This window comes from Corvus kubaryi, unplaced genomic scaffold (genome assembly GCF_017639235.1).
Source record: "Corvus kubaryi isolate FWS band 111438036 unplaced genomic scaffold, C.kubaryi_AGA036_p1.0 37398, whole genome shotgun sequence".
NCBI lineage: Eukaryota > Metazoa > Chordata > Aves > Passeriformes > Corvidae > Corvus > Corvus kubaryi.
In genome coordinates this window covers 57116739-57137240 of record NW_024581137.1, presented here as the reverse complement: position 1 = coordinate 57137240, position 20502 = coordinate 57116739, and the positions used below count along the sequence as shown (strand labels likewise).

The 20502-nt window shown below is 48.4% G+C and overlaps 1 protein-coding gene across 1 annotated transcript in view; it reads right to left on the bottom strand.

Annotated features, from left to right (window-relative positions):
* The window catches only part of WNT9A (Wnt family member 9A), a 53529-nt gene that overhangs the window by 17108 nt on the left and 15919 nt on the right, over positions 1–20502 (bottom strand). The window lies entirely within an intron of this gene.

Sequence of the window (20502 nt, the reverse complement as noted above, 5' to 3'; positions counted from 1 at the left end):
ACTGCATGAACTCGGGGAACGGGCAAAAATACACGAGCACCACTGTCACTGTCCTGGGCATAAACATAAAAAAGCATTTTAGCACACCAAGCAGAGCCAGAACCCAGCTTGGGAAGGGACAGAGGATGATTTGTCCCATCAAAGCTCAAGAGACGCCCTGAGAAAGCACAGAAAGCCACCCTGCCCTCAGCAGAAGAGATCCTGACATAAAACCCAGCGAGCCGCAGCCTGAGCTTGGAGAGCAGGATACACTTTCCAGGAGATGCTGCCAAAAGCTTTTACAAGACAGAACAAGCTCAAAACCTAAAAAAAAAAAAAAACAAAACCCGAAGAAAATTCGTGTCCCTTTGCCTCGTCCCCTCCCTCCCCTGCCTTCTCCCAGCACAAGGTCCTTGACTCCACAATGTGCAACAAAAGATGCCAGCGGACTGTTCCCGGTGTCAAGTGACGAGCTGCTGAAAAAGGACCAGGCTGGCATCGGCCCCGGGGCGCAGAGAGGCTGCAGGAACATCTGCTGGGCTCCGGAGAGCTGTGCTGGCCAGGCTGCTGCACCCCATTCTCCTGGCTCTGCCCTGTTCCGGCCAGGTGCCAGTCCACAGAGTCAATGGGAATCGCTATCCGGGCTTGCAGAGCACCTGGAGACACGTTCCCCGGCCAAAAAGGAAGAACGGCTGAAATCCAGACCTGGAAACACGCTGGAACGTTGCACTCCTGCGCTGGGGAGCGCGGGATGGGTTGGGGGGCTCAGGCATCTCCACTGCTGCAGGAGCACGGGGGAAAATGGGGTGATGGGAATGGGAGGGCAGCACTCGCTCACCCCCTTTGCTGAGATCCCGGGAACACTTTAAAGCCCCGCCTGTCCTTCAGGAGCAGTGATTGGCTGTTTTTAATGAGTATTTCTCTCTAATCACTGGGATGCATCCTGCCAGGAGCACAGCTCCTGAGGGCTGGCACTCAGGATGCTTTAACTCCCAAACCTCGGGGCACAATGGGCATAAAATCCTGACCTGAGTCCCAGCCAGGGACATCCAGTACAGATCCAATCATCACTGAGGCATTGATGAGGGGATTTAATATCAGCTCCCTATTGGAGGGAGCAAAAAAATGGCTGAGGTGGGAGTTTTAGATCAAAGACAGGCAGGAAAATGTTCTCCTTCAGTTACATTCAAAGGTATTGACACCTCCAGAAAAAACCTGCAGTGAATAAAGCACTGAGTGATTTGTGGGAAACATGGAAAAACATTTTCCCTCAAGTTTTGCTCCCCCAAAAATAATTGAAAAAAAAATTCCAAAAGGCTAAACAGCAAGGTCTGTTTGAAGCATATTTTAACCCTCTCATTTTTGGTCTGTCCCAGCTGCACCCCAAGGAAAGGGGACATCACCCCACCCTGGTGCCTCCTTAGCCAAAGCTCCCAGGAGGCTCATTCATGAGAGAGGTGCCTCAGTCTGAGCTTCACTGGAGCAAAGATCTGGAACAAAATCTCCACGACGTTCATTCCTGGCCTTCACAGTACTCGAAAGATTCATTCCTGCCAACTTTGGTTGGCACAAGAGACCCTCAGCTGGCAAAGGAGAGAGAGGGAGGCATCGCAGCATTTTCTAAGCTCCCTCTCCCCATTTTTTCTTTCCAGCTGAGCAGGGACTGTTCATCTAAACGGTCTGGAAAAAAGCTCCAAGGATCCTGTAGCAGATGGCTCTTGGAGCGAGGACGGATGCAGGAATTGCTCCTACAGCCAAGATTTCTGCAGAGCAATGGGTGATTTTCACCCTCTTCCCACCTTTCCCCCTCAGGTGCTTGGCTTTGGGATACTTCAAATTACAGTTTCCCCCAGATCCAAAACTTGCTGACAGCACAGCCCAATCATGTGCATCTCCACTAAAAGTCACCTAAACACACACAAAATAAAGATCCAGGGACAGAGAGATGGTAGGAAATAGGATTCCTGCTGCTGCACAGTGGCACAACTCTCCCCCAGCGGGTGGAAGAACGGACCACGGAACACACATGACGAACAGCGACCCGCCATCACTGCCTGCATCACTGCTCAGAAGCATCCCTGGAACAAGACAAGGAGGAAATTTAGGGGGAAGGGGTTTTTCCCTGGCCAGCAAGCAATGAAACTCCCCCAGGTGAAGAGCAGAAGCCACACACACGGACCCACACACGCGTTTTCCCTCCGGGGGCCCTCAGCTCCGCGCGCACATTCCAGAGGCCCCGGGAGCGGGTTGGGGGGGGGGGGGTGAGGTGGCACTTTCCAGAGCGTGGCATCAATAACAAAGCGCAGGCAGAGCCAGGGAGAGCTGCCCCACCTGACACGCTGCCTCCGAGCTCCCGCTGCATAGAACCTTTCTAATCCCATAAAGCCCTTTTATGCAACCTCGGCTGAGTGAGGTCCTGTAAGGCAACGGTGTCAGTCGAACGCTTTCTCAGCTCCTCACAAAGGCCAAGCTGTTCTTTCCAAGGAAACGTTTCAGGGGAGGGGTGTGTGTGTGTGTTTTTGTTTTTTACACGCCCAAGCCACAACTGTTACGATTAAACTGCTGGCCAGAACCCCATGGTTGTGTTCTTTTGCTCCGAGAAGGGGCTGAGTGGGAGATAAGTGGGCACCTCTAAGTGGAGAAAGGTTGGAACTGGAGGATCTTTGAGGTTCCTTCCAACCCAAACCATTTTAAGCTAGATCCCAAGATCGCAAAGGACTGTGTGTGTGTGTCCACCAAGAACCTGGAGAGCAAGCAAACAGCTCATGGCACACGACCCAGGAAGCTTTAACCCCTCTGGAAGTTAACTCCAGCCTCTCTGAGAGCAACATGAACCTACAGAGTCAAGAGACTGTTTACAGATGAATTCTGTATTCAGAATTTTGAATTCCTGCTTCAGAATTTTGCACTTTGATGAACCTCATGGGTCCCTTCCAACTCAGGATATTCTATGGGGTTTTTTGACCTAATCTTGCCCAACTTCTGCTCTGAGTGCAACATCCAAACCTCAGGAAGGACCTGGTTGTCCTGTGCCACACCCACCATGCTGAGAGGAACCTTTGCAGCATCATTTGTGCTATTCCCATTCCAGTTCCACCAGTTTGAAGCCAGGAAATCAGAAAGTTTATCATTAATTGATGCAAGAAGCTCAACCCATCTGGTTTGCACACATGCTGCTGGTGTCACTCAGCTTCCTCAGCTGTGAACTTCATCTCAAACACTGCTAATTCCTTCATTTTCCCAGAGCTCAGTCGCTGGGATTTGGGAGAGATCCCAAGCACAGCCGCTGCCACTGCACAGCTCCCACCGATAACCCCAAGTTTTATCTGTGGCCAAGTTTTATCTGTGACACCATGGAATTACTGGCCTTCCAAGAGGCAATTCCAGACAGATCCTGCTTCCCGCTCGTCGCGAAGTCAAGAGTTTTTATGGCCTCATCAGCTCACACTTCCATCAGTGCCCCTGGATTTTCCCTCGTTGAAGTGGGGACTTTCCTGATGAGGATTTGAGGGGGAGGAGGCAGAGATGAGGCGCATACACAGACCTGTGAGTGCACCCTCGTTTTCGAGGCGCTCCAGAGTTTCCTTGGCAGGTGCCAGCAGAGACGGGATCCAAGGTGAGCTGTTTTCCTGCAGGGAAAGGCCTCTGCTATTCCCACCTGGAATGACAGGCCTGCTGAAATACTGCATCCCATCCCTGTCCCAGCGCTTCCTCCTGCATTAGGAAATGTCTCTTTGGCCCATCTGTACGATGACTGAATTAATTCTGGTTTCATTTTCCACGTGATTTTTTTTTTCCTGTGGTATTGCCACACTTTCAGCCCTTTTTTGTGGGAACCCAGAGTGCAGAGAATATTTCTCTGCCTGCTTTGAGGGGTTTCACCCCCTGAACAACACAGCTTTTGACCTCGAACCTTGGAAAAAACTGCCTACTATTAGAAAAGAACTAGAAACTAAACTAGTGTAAATTAGGTGATAGACTACTATGTAAGACTGGGTGAAAAATTTAGAGGTTTTGGGTTTGGTAATGTAGTAAATAGATAAAAGCAAAAAACATCAAAATGGAGGATTGTTGTTGTTCTCCAAACCTTCTTCTTCTTCTTCTACTACTCCATATTCTGCAGTAAAAGTAGTTTGGGATGATTGGACAAAGGATTCCGCAGTTCCTGGCTGTGTTACCGAATAATTGGTAGAGAAGTAAAAATAATGTACGTTTTTAGTAACCATTGGTTGATTTACCTTTAAAAAGGCCGTGTAATCTTGATAATTCGACTTTCTCCTGTATTCCCTGCTCTGTGCTATGTCTGGATCACACTAGTGGCTCCTTTTCTCTGATAATACTTAATAAACAACTATCAAGAAGCAGCGAAGGCTGAGAGTCCTGTTTGTCTCTGGAACTCCTAGCAAGGACTTTAAAAACTCTCTCCCATCAGGAGAGGTTTGATTATGGCATGATCAGTGTCACTTTTTCTTCTCTTTCCACTGTTTTTCCTTTAATAATTAAAAATGCTTCTGGAAAATTGACAACTTGACCATGAATCTTCACTACGACACCTAAGTTAATTAACTAAATTAACCTACTCAAGGAGTCTGAGTTATGCTGGACACCAGGCCTGTATTATTTTATTTTGCACCCAATAACCTCCATTTGATCTCCCTCTCTCCCACCATTGCACTCCCACACCATGAATCTTTCCTAAACTGATTTATCCCACTCCCCCTCCCACAAAGGCTATTGAATATTTGAAGTAGAAAAATCCCAGTCCAAGAAAAAAAATCTGAATTTCAGGGTGAGTGGTGAAGACTTAGTATTTGGAAGAAGAGCTGGCCATTGAAGACTCAACCACCTCATTCTGCCCTGTCTGGTTGGGGTTTTTAAGTGTTTACAGCTCTAAGTGCCCACAGGAACTCTAAACTCTAACATATCCCATTTCTCCTTAGATTACATAAAAATAAGGCTATGGATTCTCCAAACCTCAGGCTTCCAAAATGACATCTCGGCAAGTGTTCACAAAGATTGTTCTGTCACAATTCTCCACTCCAACCTCAACCCTTTCCCGGTGTAATTTTCCCAATGATCTCCTGACAGGATGCTGTGACATCGTGAGGGTCAATGAAGGTGACAGGAGGAAAAGTGTTTTTCCCAACCTGAGGAAATCCAAACCATCCAGGGCTTTACAAGACACAGCTGAACCCCACCTAAGAAATCAAACTCAGCTTTGCTAAAACTCATCTTTGCAAGTTCCACCGTGCCAGTTCTCTTCCCTCAGGACCATTCCCAACCAGCTCTGCCTTGGGCTCACGTCTCCCTGTCATTGTCCCTGAGCAACGGGGCCTGGCTGTGGGAGACCATTAAACAAAGCAATTGGAAACTCCAGGAAGGAGCACAGCAATTCCCATCACAATTATGCCCCAATGGCTGTTTCGATCCTTATCTTCCTCTCAATAGCGTGGCAAACACTGGCCAGAGCTTTCTTCAGGTGACAACCTCTCAAATGTCACTTCCTCCTTAGTCTGCAGCACCCAAATCTCAGCTGCAGCTTTTACACGAGTCACAGCCTCCAACACAGCGGCTACTACAACTCGATGCGCTCCCAAAAACACAAAGTAGGGGTGATAGGGCCTTCCAACCCCACAGTATCCAGGTGGGAAGCAGCCAAACCCCACAGTCCTGCTCCAAAGGAGAGCGTGTGCTTGATGGGTTCATCAAGGGGAAGGCTCCGGGATTTTAGGGATAGAGGGAAATGCCTGTAGGTTCTTGGATCAGCTTCTGAGTGATGGGACGGAGGAGGAGAGAGAGGGTGAAAGCTACAGCACAGGGAAACTTCCAACCCAGTAGATCCCACTTACCAGGGAAAGAAGCACCAGCCTCCATCAGATTCCTGATGGAATCTGCTCAAACAGAATTTTGGGGCTGTTTTTTTTAGGGAAAAAGGGTGCAGATTCTTGTAGGTTTCAATCATTCAAGCCTTTCTTCAACCATGCCTGGATAGATCCATACCGTGGTTTCCTGGAGCCTCCTCCTCCCTGAGCATCTTAGGATGGACACGTGGACAGGGAAGGGCCCTGCTCCACACAAAGCTGCCACAATCTTGGGTCCTATCAGGATTTATTTCCAGCACCCAGCAAAAGGGGAAACAACAGCTGCTTCTGGACAAAATAATCCAACGGTGCAAACCTCCAGCTTTTCCCCTCCCAACACAGCTTTCCTGAATGTTTCCAGCACTCACAGCACCCACTCTGATCCCAAAGCTCATTTTGGGTGTCACCACAGAATCTACCATTTTCGCCTTAGATGAAGCTTATGGAAGCTGGAAGAGTCTCCCAGGCTGCTGAGCACAGAGGAATTTCCCCAGGCCTGCACTGAGGAGAGCACTGGACTCCAACAACCAGCAGGTTTTTCAATCAGTCCAGGCGGGATTTCTCTGGGAATGGGACAAGGCACGGATGGTTTTCTCCCAGATACAGGATGGTTGCTGCACATGTAAATAAACTCCCATCCAATTTCCTGCCAAAGCAGGACCTCACCTTCCCCTGGACAAATTACCAAAAAAATTTGGCATGTAATATAGAAAGGAAAAAAATCTCTCAGTGGATGAGCAGGGAAGACATGACTCAGTTCAGCTGGGGAGGGCTGGAGATGTTCCCATTCCTGCAGAGGACTTTGTGGGATCAAGGTGCTGTGAGGAACAGCTCTTTCGGCACCGTGGCAATCAGGAGCATCACAAGAAATTCCTTGAAGCAGCTGCAGCATTCCCCACTCCTGCAAAGCAGGAGACCTGCACAGGTTATTAATTACAACTCATGGAAGGAAAGATTTGCCTTCCCTTCTCCAGTGATGGGGGAATAACCTCCCAGAGAAAGAATCAATTTTGGGTCTTTGGTGGTGCATCTGAACCACAGGGCTGAAGTCATTTTCTCCCTTTCCCCACTCCTCTCCCTACACCAAACTGCATTCAGGAAGTTTCCAGCCCATCAGAGCAAAAGACCTTTTTATTTTGGGAAAACATCTCAGCCCGAAGACCTAATTCCCCTGGAACAATGCACTCTGTCCACAAACAAGCAGAAGCAGAGAAAGAAGGTGGTGAGGGAAAGGTTGTTTCCTCTCCCCTTCATCCTCTCAAGAATGAAACAGAAATCAGGGAGATTTACAAAGGATTTTCAACCGAACGGTGCCAGTGGAATGCACAGGCCAAAGCAGCAACAGGGGCTTTCACTCCCGATTTAAGAGGCATTAGCTCTGCCCCTGGCAGCTTGTGCCAGGAATTATCCCCCCACACTGTCCCCTCCCTGGCTGGACAGCTCCTGGACCCCCAATCCAAGCCCCTGCTCCTTGCCCAGCCACTGCTTATTTTTATTTAATTCATTTTTTTAGCCTAGCATCATTTCTTTTGGCCTGGAGCCCACTCAAGCGTAGGCAACACGGAGCTGGGAGTTTTGGTGCAGGGAAGCAGGAAAATGGGGAGCAGTGGGATGGAAGATGAAGAATTAACCCAGAGAAGAAAATAAAAAGTTTGTTTTAACCCATTAACTCCACATGGTCTAGAGGGGAGGAAAAAAAAAAACCAAAAAACCAGAAAGAGACAGATTTTCAGAATATTGGGGCTTTTGCTTGGGTTGTTTTTGGGGAGGGGGGAAGAGTTTGTGGGTTTTAGGGTTTGTTTTTTACACTACTGAATATCCTTTCATCCCAGGATCTCAGCTCCATCCCTGACATAGGGTTAGAGAAATCCATGCTCTCAGGCACAAGGTGAGATTGTTGAGGTGTCCTGTGCAGAGCCAGGAGCTGGACTCAAGCCTTGCAGGTCCCTTCCAACTCAAGATAGTCAATGATTTTTAACCTAAAATGACACAGAAAATGAAGGACATTTCTAGATGCCACTTACAGAAAACATCCATGATCATCCCTGCCTTGGTTTTGAGCAGTTTTTGGTGGGATTGAGGACCAGGAAAGGAGCACAAAGGTCATGGATCACATGGCAGAACACAGCAGAGGTATTTATACCAGATTTTAAAGACAGGAGTCCAAAGGAAGTGGCCCAGGTGCTCAGTGGCCTGATTTTCTTGCGACAAAGTTGAGCCAGATGGAAACTGTTCCATCTGCTCCGACCACAAATCCCAAATTCCTAGAAGCCAAAATGTCATCTATAAACCTGCAGAAGTAGTGATTTTTTTTGTTGTTGTTGTTGTTCCAAGCAAAGAAAATCCAAGTTGTTCATGGTCTTTCTCACCAGCTTCCCTTATCTGGGAAGAGTTGCACAGAACAAATGATATTTGGCATTTGAAACCTAAACAAAGGCACCCCAAACCCCCATAAATGTTCGTTCCTTATGCTTCTTGCACTGATGCTGCTTTTTATTTCTTCCAGCAGGTTTACCAAGAAGGAATGGGAAAACATCACCCAGGGGGCAAGGACATTCCTTCAAAAAGGGCAATGCCAGTTCCTGAAGCACCTCCAGCCCAGCCTTCTGGCTCTCCACAGCTCAAGCTCCTGCCACAAGGGCCTGACCAAATCCTGCAGATCCAGCCAAGGCTGGAAGCTCCACAGGGAGAACTCTGCTCAGGGCACTGCAGGGATCAGACCTTCTGACTCAAGACCAGGCACAGCATTCAAAAAATAGTAATAATAATAATAATAAATGGCAGACATTGAGAACAGAGCCTTTTTTTTTTTCCACACTGCACATCATTAAACGTCAAGGCTCGCTGCCTCCGGATGTTGTGAAGCCCAAAATGATGAACAGACTCCAAAAGGGATTAAACAAATTCAGGAAAGGGAGGTTCATCCAGATGGGTGATGAAACACAAGGGCTCAGGAAGCCTTTGAACCACAGACTGCCAGGGGCGAGCAGGACACGTCAGGAGCCACAGCACTAGTCCCAATTCTCCTTGGATCCCCCAGAGGTCCAAGTCTGGCTGGAGAAACCTTTGGTTTGACCCCATCCGGCAGCTGTTGTGTTCCCAGCCACCTGCAAGATGCTTCTTGCTCCAGCCACAGCATTTGGACGTTTAACATTTAACTTGCCTGCACTCTGGAACCCTTCGGATGGCGGCAAGAAAAGCCCCAGAGGTGGCAAGCACACACCACATGGATGTTTTTGCAATTGGGGCCTTAAAGAGGGCTTATAAAAGAGAGAGAGTGACTTTTGACAGATAATAAGATAGGAATAGGACAAGGGGGAATGGTTTTAAATAAAGAGGAGAGATTTAGATGAGGTGTTACAAAAAAAGTTCTTGGCTGGTGAAAAAACAGGTTGTCCAGAGAAGCTGCGGCTGCCCCTGGATCCCTGGAAGTGTCCACGGCCAGGTTGGACACTGGGACTTGGAGCAATCCCAGTACCACCCTCCCAGGCCCCAGCACGGCTCCCACCCACGGCAGCCCCGGGCACGCCGGGCTGTGGGCACGGCTCGCACGGCTCCCGCGGCCATGTGTCAGTGTCACTCTCCCACTGCCAGGGAATGCATCTGACTTCCCACTGAATTCCCGTTTGTCTCCCTAACACCTCAGCCAGCCCTTTTGTCCACTCTGGACGGTGAAGGCTGACCAGCTCTGCAGCAGCAGGACCTGGCGTGGGCCTGTCCCTGCCTTATCCCATCTGTGGGATAAATTGTGCCGTCCATGCCGAACACTGCCCCATCTGTTCCCGGCAGATGCTGCGGCCACAGAGCTGCCCTTGCCCAGACCACAGAGCCTGGCAGCCAGGGAAGAAACTCCTTGGAGCCAAGGCAGCAGCTTCCCTGGCTGCCTGGAGATATCCCTGTGCGCACACACACGCTCCAGCAGTGCAGCAGCTAAAGAGAAAGTCAACTTTACTCTCCAGACAACACAAATGAAATTAAACCTTTGAGGGAAGCACAGCGAGTGCAAAGAGCTCATCGAGTTCATTGGGACAGAAAAACAGCTGGAGAATGAGCTTCTTCCTCCTTCCCCAGCCCTTGTTTTATATCCAGGACCTGGAGGTCCCAGCTGGAAGCAGAGACTGGCTCTTGGTCAACTTCTGGATAAATCACAACTTCTAGAAACAAGCATGTGGATTCAGGGAGGAGGGGGGTCAGCCCCCCTCCCCTCACAATGTTACCAGCCCCTATTGGATATCCCTGGGAGGTCAGCTCGTGGAGGATTGGGATGGTTGGGCGGTTTGACACATCATCTCAGCTATTTTAGGAGCAGTTTACGGGTCTGCAATTCCTCCCCTGCACGGCCCCGATAGCTTTTCCACTCTAATGTCACATTATCCTCGTGGCAGGTTCCAAAACTAAACAGGTGAAAAAACAAACTTTCAGGGCACTGGACAGAGCAGGATGCACAAGAGGCATTGGGGTGATGGGGTGGTGGAAGTTCATCCTCGTCCGGAGCCCCAACACGGGTTGTGGGAATCAGTTGTGAGCACAGAGGTTGATTCCTCAGAAAACTCAATGGGAAGACACCCAAAGGCTCTTGCAGAAAACTCATCCCATGACAAAAGGTGTCTCGTGAATGACTTCCTGAAGGAGCCTTGCAGTCCTGAGGCTTCACAAGCCTCAGATGAGACTTTAATGGTCAAATCTCCAGCTAAACAAAGCAGCCCTGGCCAAGGCTTCAAACTGAGATAAGGACAAGCCACCAGTTCTGGCTGCTGTACCCTGGAGCAGCTTCTCAGGGAGTCATCAACACCACAAACCATTTTCGGCTCCAGATTCAGGGGCACCGCATGGTCCTTCCTTCCCTGCCCTCCCCCCCAGAGCTGCTCTTGCCCTGGGACTCCCCCAGCCCCCAAAGCCCTGCTCCTCCACACCTCAGCTTGTCCCAGCAGAGGCAAAGGGAAAGAACAAACAGTGTGAACATCTGCCCTCAACCTCCTGATGGTCCTTCACCACCACATCACAGGCCCGTGTCCCACAGGAGCGGCGTCACCCTCCTCCAAGGGCTGAATCCACACCCAGTTTGGTGGAAGGGAAGCAGATGCTGTGACAGGGGTGAATCAGAGGGGACAAACAGACCAATACTGATGTTTTTAACAGACTTCAGCTACCTTTTGAATGTGACTTGACTACAGAACATTGGCAAGGACCTCAGCCAGACCTACCCTGGCCAACACTTCAGGTGAACACCCTCAGGATACTTGCTGAGTTCAGCACATGCCTGGGTTTTTTTTATACTACATAAAGTCTGTCTGAACAAAGAGCCACATTAACCAAAATACTCCAGGCCAGGGAAAGCTACAGTTTTATTCTGTGAGTGCTGCTGAGCAGACAGGACTGCATAGCACCCATAAAAAATGGGAAAAAAGAGGGAGAGCCTTTTTTTTATACAGTGCTAGGATAAGCAGGAGTTTTAGACTAAAAGAGGAGATATTTTGATTAGATACAAGGAAGAAATTCTTCCCTATAAGGCACCACCACAGGTTTCCCAGAGAAGCTGTGGCTGCCCCATCCCTCAAGTGTCCAAGGCCTGTTGGATGAGCAACCTGGGATAGTGGGAGGTGCCCCTGCCCGTGGCAGGGGGTGGAATTTTAAAGTCCCTTCCAACCCAACCCAACCTCTGATTCTCTGATCCACTTCAAAGCAATGCATCTGTGCTCAGTAATGAAAAGGAAAATCCTTTGTGCCTTGCATTAAAGCAGCACATGGGGCACACTCCACCAACCAGTATTAAGGAAAGCATTTCCTTCCTGTATTGATCACCTGCCCACCCCACAAAGTGGCATTAAAAAGCCAGGGGGGAGGACAACAAGCCAGGTGTTATACCTAGCAGATTCTGATTAGATTATGAAACTTTAAGAAGATCTTAACAAGTGGACAGTGTGCATTTTACATAATTAGCTTGTTACTTATAAATGCCTCCCATAGTGCCAATGGCAGATTTTCACCACCTAAAATAGCCTAAAGCTGTTGGATTCAAGAGCTCCTGCCATCCCAATTTAGATCAACCCAAATACACAAACCACGAGGTGGTTTCCTTACACCAAGATTAAGAATTGAATCGGCTCTTGTGTGCCTGGATGGTAGAAGGGGTAAAAGATTACAGAGGGCAAAGACATATTATGTCACTGTGTGCTGTGCCAGCCCAATCCTCCCTGAATGTGGCAGCTGTTCCTCACGGTGTTTTGGGAGATTTCGGGTTACTTTGGGGGGGGGGGACAGAGCCTGGCTTTAGGGCTGGATGTGGAGTTGTGGGATGCCACAGCTGCATCCATATTCATCGAGCTGAGAGCTGCTCCCCAGCTCCATGAGACTCATCCTTCATCAAACTGGGACTGTTTCACTTCAATTCCAAGAACCAGCTCAGAGCGAGCCTCGAGTTACAACCGCTGCCTAAAAAAAGGTGACCTCAGGAGCAGCAGAGCAGGTAAAGAAACCATTTGATTTGCAAGCTGGTCATGTTTGAGAAGGAAGTCCCAACAAAAGCAGAGCTACACTCTTATTCCTCTGCCAATCCCTGCATCCCTCTTCCCTGGTGCCTCAAAGGGAGAAACATTTTCAATTCTCATTAAAAAGTGCAAGAAAACCTGCTAGGAAGTACCTTGAGGAAAAACTCTCATGGAAAGAGGGTCCACAGGTTTAGAGTTACCCCAAAAGACCTTTGAACAATCTGTGCAAGTTCCCATTTCCTAAAACACGCAGCAAAAGCTCAGAAAAACAGTGGAGCAGAAAGGCAGTTCCTAAATCATGGGTTACCCAGGAAAACGATGATGTGTCTTCACCTGCTGAACAGCACTGAGGGATCAGTAAAGCTGCCACGCTCTAACACTGTGTCCTTTCAATATCCCACACTGGGCACCTCCAAGTCCCAAAGAACTTGAGGAAAAAGGAAAATGCTTCTAATACCTAAAGGGAGCCCTCCAGGAGAGCTGGAGAGGGACTTTGGACATGGGATGGAGGGACAGGACAAGGGGAAATGGCTTCAAACTACCAGAGGGCACGGTTAGATGGGGTATTGGGAAGGAATTCCTGGCTGGGAGGGAGGTGAGGCCCTGGCACAGGGTGCCCAGAGCAGCTGTGGCTGCCCCTGGATTCCTGGCAGTGTCCAAGGCCAGGTTGGACGGGGCTTGGAGCAACCTGGGATGGTGGGAGATGTCCCTGCCTATGGTAGGGGAGGTGGAAAGAGATGATTTTATGGTCCCTTCCAATCCAAACCATTGTGTGATTCTATGATTTCCCTTTGCCTTAACAGTTTGTCTCTTTAGACCTCAGAAATGGGGGTTGGGGGGAGGATCTATTCTCCAAAACATCTCCAGTATGGGGTTTGAATCTTTTCCTTTAAAAAGACTGTTGAGTTGCAGCTGAATGGAGGGCGTTAGGTTTCGTCTGTGAGAAAAAAAAAACTACAGTGAGGCCAGAAGTCCCAGCTGAGAGATATCCCAATAATCAACACATTTGGGAAAAGCCAACTGGAAAGAGCCAAAGCCAACTGGTGCAATTTCTGCACTCAGCACAGAGCGTTGACCCAAGAGGACGTTCCGCCTCACAACATAAATTGCTTGTGTTGAAAACACAGCATCCATTCCCAATCCAGGCCGGGAGAATCAGTTTTTTTAAGATTCAAAGGCATTTAGCTGACATCTCATTTGAAATAATTATCTACATCCCTAAATTTCTCTGCAATCCAGAGTGCTACAGAATCCATCTGTGAAAGAGATGAAGAGATTTGAAGGTTTGGTGTCTAAATTATTCCTTGTGAATTCCTTTGGGAAGTAGGAGTGGAAGAAGCAAAAGGAACAAAACCATTACATAAAAATTACCTGCATTTGAGTAACTCCAGGGCCAGGAAACATCAGCATAACTCCATGTATGAAATTCAATTCCAGTTAAAAGAATAGAAAAATGGCCATATTCTGCAAGGGAGCAGAATCCTTTTCCACATTCCCATCTTGTCCTCATTCCCTCAGGATAACTAAAGGGAAAGGAGGCAGTGGGGCAACAGGAGGAACGAACTCATTCTTGGGAATTAAAATTCATGCTCGTAGTGCCATAATAAAAGGCAAATTCAGGGAAAGAACATTCACAGTTGTTCCCAAGTCATCAGCATTCCTCATTTTCCAGGCTTTAGGTTTCCCTGGTGTGACAGCTAAATATGGGACGACCTATAATAATCCCAAGTACTCCAAAGTAATTAAAGGAAAGCTGACTTTCAGCATCAGGAGGGATGCTGGAGGCAAAGTGGACTCTGGACAGCTTTCTCTGAGCTCTGTGTCTCAGACAGCACCTTAAAAACACCCACGAGGACCCAAATGTGTTTTCCATGGAATACAGAACATGGATAATGTGCTCTAAATCAGCCCTGGGGCCAGGCAGTTAATGAGAACAGTAAAGAAATATTCAGTAATTGCCTGTTCAGTGGAAGAGGTGAGGAATTGCAGAACAAGCCTTGCATGGAAGCACGGGACAGAATTCCATGGCAGGGCACAGGCACGGAGAGGATGATTGAGGTAATGCCTACAGTTCTCCTCTGGAGCTTCCCAAATTAAACTGGGAACTCTTAATTAGCAGTAAAAGGTGCCTCCAGATACCTGAGGTGCTGGCACGGAATCACAAATTACAGCTGGATTCACCTGCAGATGCACTTTGGTGGCTACGCTCAGCTTTTCATGGATTTGCCAGGAATTGTGTCCAGCACTACAAGGGACAAGCAAATTCCAGGGAAGTCCAGCCTATACCTGGGGGTACAGACACACCAGGGAAATCCTGGGGCATGAATAAATAAAAAGTGAGTATTTTTGACAATGCAGGTGGAATTTGTCCGATAGGGAAGCACGACAACAGGGGAAATAAAAATTAAAGCCCCCCATCGGGCATATCCCATGAGCAAGAAGACATCATTGCTGGAAGTCTTCACAAACAACCTGAATCCTCCCTTTTCAGTTTAGCTCTTGATATCCCAACACGAGCAGGGACAAAGAACACTGAGAACCCCTCTTGAACTACTCCATCAACAGATGCTCATTAGAGCTAATCACAACCAGAGCAGCCCCAGCCTGAAATGGAGTTTCCATCTGTCTCCGAAATGCACGTGGGCTTAGCTGTACAAATCCCACATCCCACCTATTTCTGCGGATCTGGAGACTGAGTCATTATTCCCAGGAGGATACAGGGCACAGCTACATGGAGCCTATCAGAATTAGAGTTAATAAGCCAAAAAAAAAACATATTAAAAAAATAAACCCAGAAGGACCTAAATGGATTTCCAAGTGTCACAAAGGTGATCAGCTATAGAGTAAAATCTCAAAGAAATATGAATTATGATACTGAAGCAAGAGTAGACTTGTATTTCCAATTTAAAAATTTAAAGAAAAACTTGCCTGTGGATAAATCTTCCCAGCAGGGAGCATAAGCAGGACCAGAGCTGCCCACTCAAATACACGAAGACAATTCAGGGCAAAAGAAGTTAAAATCTGGCTGAGCCCTGCTTGCACTCCAAATTAGCCTGAGTCTTTTTTTTTTTTTCCTTGAATCCTGTGGCAAAACACATTTAAAAGGAAGGGTATAGATGTAAACTGAAGGGAAATTCAGGAGATTCAAGGAAGTTTGGAGTTTAAGCACCCCAGGGTGAGCTCTCCCTTTGATTTCTTGGACAAACTGAAGCTTTTCAAGCAAATCCTGCACGACCACGTTGCTGAAGCAGCAGCTGAAACCCAAAAGCTCTGTGACAAAACTTGGCCACATCCTTCCCTGGGAGCCAGGCTCACATTCCCCAGCCCCTCTCTCTGAGCCCGAGACTTTCCCGTTGGCCCCGTGTCAAGAGCCCTGTCCCACCCCCAGCCTTGGTGGCTCATCCCTGCGAGAGCCTCTTGCCAAACCTCCCCCGAGCCCTCCCCGGGGTTGGGGAGGATCCAGCACCCCCTGCCCTGCATCCCCAGGGACACCAACCCGCAGGTCTCACACCTCACTGCCCTGAAACCCCGCGAGCGATGCCGTGGACTGAACCGCAGGAACAAGAGCGGCAGGAGCTCGCCGGCTTCGCCAGTTCCCGCTCCACCACAATCCCCAGGGTGCCGTTTGTTTTCCTGGTGGTGGAGAAAGGAATCCCTCCAGTTTACCCCTCTCCAGCCCCAAAATAGCAGTGGTTGAGAGCGCCCCAACAACGTATGGCTCACAGGCGGCTGGAGCAATGAAAAACACTGAAACCAGAATCACGGAGAGACATTTCAGAGGGAGGGAACGATGGGAGATGTTCACTTCGTTGTTACAGGTCTCAGGATGAAGGGAACAAGAATAACCCATGCTAGCACAAAAATATTGCTGTTTATCACCAAAAACACTCTTTGTATTAATTTCTCCCATCCTGTGTCACTTCAAGCAAGAACTCAAGACTATTTTCCCTGGATCGTGACTTTCCACCCAACTTTCTGCTGAAGGATATCCATGTTGAGGACTTTGACATTCTGGTAACAAACCCTGATCCATTCTAGAGCTGTCAAGAAGCAAAGTGGACTTCAGCAAAGCAAATGGCAACTTCGAGGAGGAAAGTAATGCCCAAAGAACAAAAAGATAAGAGGAAAACCTTTCTAGGCTAATTTCTTTGTGAATCAAAAGCATTCTTCACCCTGGAATTTTCCTCCAAGGTAAAGAGGGCCTTGCTGCTAATTAAAAAAAAAAAAAAGCCCTCCAAGTTTCCAAAGCATTTCAAGTGATAAAACCCAAGTTGGAGCCTGAAAATAAATCACAGCAGTAATGTGCACACACTTGAGCAAGAAGGGAAGGGGGGGGGAAATAAAAAACAAACCAGATATAAACCTACACTGGAAAAATCTTACACTTAAGTGTAGCCAAAATGCCAGTTGCTACATGTCACATTGGGCGCTCCAGGCAACGCTATCACAATGGCTAACAGGGGCAGGCAGAGCTCCAAGACCAAAGCCCAAAGCCCAAGAGGACACACAGATGCTCCCCGGAGCCTCGGAGAACAGTGATGGCATCTCAGGCCTTTTGCTGAGGCTTTCACACACGTTCAGCATCTTGAGCGGCGGCGCGAGTCAGAGCAAGGCTACGACCTTTGGGAGGCCGTTTCCCGGCTAATCCTGCCTGAAGGAGGGCCCCAGAAAACATTTAGATTGAGGGATCCGTGAGATTAAGATGTTTATCCATCCTGTGTTCTGCACAGTCGGGATTTCAGTGTCTCCTGGCTGCATGAGCTCAGGAAGACCAAGGGCCAAGAACAAGAGCGGGAAAGGATAGCAACGCTAACAACTGCTCCGTGTGTTTGCTGGAAACCTGTCCCCAGGCTGCAGACAAAGGAGTCAAACAGGATCAGGGGAGATTTTCCCCGCATGGAAACACCTTGGGAGGCCGAGCTGACACAGCTGGTGGGGGCAGCAAGAACTAAGAGCACAACGTGAGGTTCTACAGAGTGAAAAGATGAGGTTTTACAGGTGTTTCCTTCGGGCTTTGGCCAGGAAAGGTGCCATGAACCCCTAAAGGTCACCCCAGGCTATCAACAGCTCAAAGACCCCTCAGAACAAATGCCAAGAAGGTCAATTAGTTTCGTGCTCTGGCTGGAGAAAACAACTTCATGCAGAGGTGAGGATCTTCCTTCCTCCCATTCCAACCTGGGAGGGCATTGGTACCACAGTCCCAACAGGGAAACCTCATGGAGATGCTCAAATCACGGAATACCCTGAGTTGGAAAGGACTCACAGGGATCATCCAGTCCAGCTCTGACCCTGCACTGACACCCCAACAATCCCACCCTGTTCTGAGAGAGGTGTCCAAATGCTCCTGGAGCTCTGGCAGCCTCGGGGCCGTGCCCATTCCCTGGGGAGCCTGGGCAGTGCCCAGCACCCTCTGGGGGAAGAGCCTTTCCCTGATCTCCAACCTAAACCCTTCAACAGCTTCCTGCTGTTCTTCTGGATCCTGTCACTGGTCACCAGAGAGGAGATCAGTGCCTGGACCCCTACTTCCATCAGGAGGAAGCTGTTTACTGCTTTCCTGGAGGAAAATGCTGAGCTCTTCCAAGGGAATGAAGGTCTCCAAAGCAACTTTGGCCACGTGCCACAGGAAAACACACCTTGGACAAAGTGGAGGAGAGTTTAGGTGAGACAATGGGAGGGAGGATGAAGACAGCCGCAAGAAAAGGGAATTTCCCAAGGCACATGGAATGAGAAGACAGGGATTTATGGAAAAGTGACCAGTAAAACCTTTCTATCCCACCTTCATCCTGGAATAATTATCATTTGTAGAGTGCCCATTGCAGTTTGATAGCTCCAGGTTTAGGAAGCTCCCACCAGACAGTCTGGGTCACAGATTATGAGACACCACAACTCTGTTCCAGCACAGAAAATCCACACCAAGCTACAACTGCACTGCAGTTCCCAGAGGCATTGTGGATTCCCCATCCCTGGAAACGTCCAAGGCCAGGTTGGACAGGGCCTGGAGCAACCTGGGAGGGTGGAAGGTTCCCTGTCCATGGCAGGGGGCTGGAATGAGATGGCATTTGAGGGCCCTTCCAACCCAAACCATACTGGAATTCTACAGTCATGCCTCTGGATGCTGCATGGCAGGAGATCCACGAAGGAACAGGACAAGTCAAGCAGTGCTCCCATAAAATTTCTGTGCCAATACCTATGGTGGCTCATTTAGGATGATGGGAAGTGGGTCGTGGGCAAGGATGGTCCCAGATAATTCTATGTTCCTCCACATTTGGTCATAATAAATGGACGGGTGGACCAGAGAGAAAGTCAGGACACCACTGGACATTCCCCAGCCAGGTTTTACAGCTTCCGAAAAAAACCCAAAAAAAACAAAAGAACCAAAACCCCAACCAAAAAACACCACAAAACCCCCAGCACTGGTTCCACACTAAAGGTCCCAAAGCTTGTGAGGCAGGTTTAATTTTAGAGCACACTCATCGGATTTGCTTACATAATTTTCTTGATTTGGAAAGCTTTTTATTTTCCTTAGTGAGAAAAGCTGTCCAAATTTATCACGTTAAGTAGGGGGCTGCTTGCCCAAAAGGATCTTAAAGTACATTGGCTGCGATTTTCCTTTTAAAGTTTGCATATCACAATTAGGGCAACATGGAATTAGAGCAGCTTTAAAGAGTGAGGTGGGAAAGAAACCATTAAAAAGGACAAATCCTTACCAAATTATCCTGGCATCTAAATGCAACGGCCCTCAGGTTGCCCAGAGGCTGCTGAAAACAGGGCAGCAAGAGATCAAGAAGTGTTCCAGTGTGAACCCATTAAGCAGGATGTATATAAATCCCACAGCAGAGATTTTCAGTGATTTTAAGAGTTTGCAGACCTCTTGTCCAGTTAGATGAGGCCAACATCTTCCCCAGTAATTCCAAACAGAAGGATGATGTTCTCCAAATCACTGAAAAGAAATTTCTCCTTTGGGTCCTCAAAGTCACAGGGACAGGACTTGGCAGCAGCTGTGATTCTACCCCAGATTTAATTCTGTTCAGCTCCTCCACCCAACCACCACTTGATCCAAGAACTCAAGAAGTTCTTAGGTTCTTCAAACCTTCCTAGGTTTGTCCCTCCCAACCTGAAACCACAAAAAGCCATAAAATCCATACACCAGCATCTCACTCAATCCACTACTCCCAATTTTGACACTGACTAGTTCCTTTTTGTAGATGGAAGTTGAGGCTCTCCTGCAGCAGAGAGTTTCCATCCCTGTGGAAAAGCTACAGGAGTAGAAAGAAGGGGGCAACTTGCACAGAAAATAAGGAAAACCTCACCAATCCCATGAATGGCACGGGTCAAGATCTCTCAGATTGAAGGTTTGTGGGAGGAAAAAAATCAGTTTAGGTGTTCCCAGGTATCTTCTGCTGACTGAAAAGCCATTTTAGGGCCACTCCAGCAGATCCTTTACCCCCCCCACCCAATGGTCACAGCAACACACGATGGAAGAAGGGGCACTGCAAGCGAAATCCTTTAACGTGGGTCTAAAATGCAGCTCCCAGGTCTTGCATTTAGGTTCCCAGTGCTCCTGACTCCTTACAAGAGCAGCTCTGGAGCTCTACAATTCCCCCAGGAAGCCACGAGGGATGGACAACTCCACTGGGCTGCTCTTGGATGTGAGCGATTCCTGCCTCGAAGGCAGCTTGTTGGACTCCCTCTTTAGGTGATGGTCACAAACTCAAACTTCATCAGCCTGACCTCAAAAAGGCCTCCAAAAAACTATCCTGGAACAGGCAGAGAATCATGGAATGGGTTGGAAGAGACTTTCAAGATCATCCAGTTCCACCCCCTGCCATGGGCAGGGACACCTCCCACTATCTCAGGCTGCCCCATCCAACCTGTTAAACACTTCCAAGGATGGGGGTCCCCCCCAGGTATCCCTAAGAGAGGGGAAGGTTTTGCAGGATGTATTAATGCACCTCTTTATAGATCCTGAGATTGGAAGACAGCATAATTCCCAAATAAAAACCTGTCCTGAGGTGAAATAGTTCTCAGCAACACCTTAGTGTCTTCTCAGAAGTGAAATTACAGGTTGGACACTGACACAAAATCGATGTGTTCTCAACAGTCTTTGTTTTCAGTACTTCCCAGAGCAACTGTCCCCAAAAAAGTCTTAAAGAGACGCTAAAGATGAAGTTAAT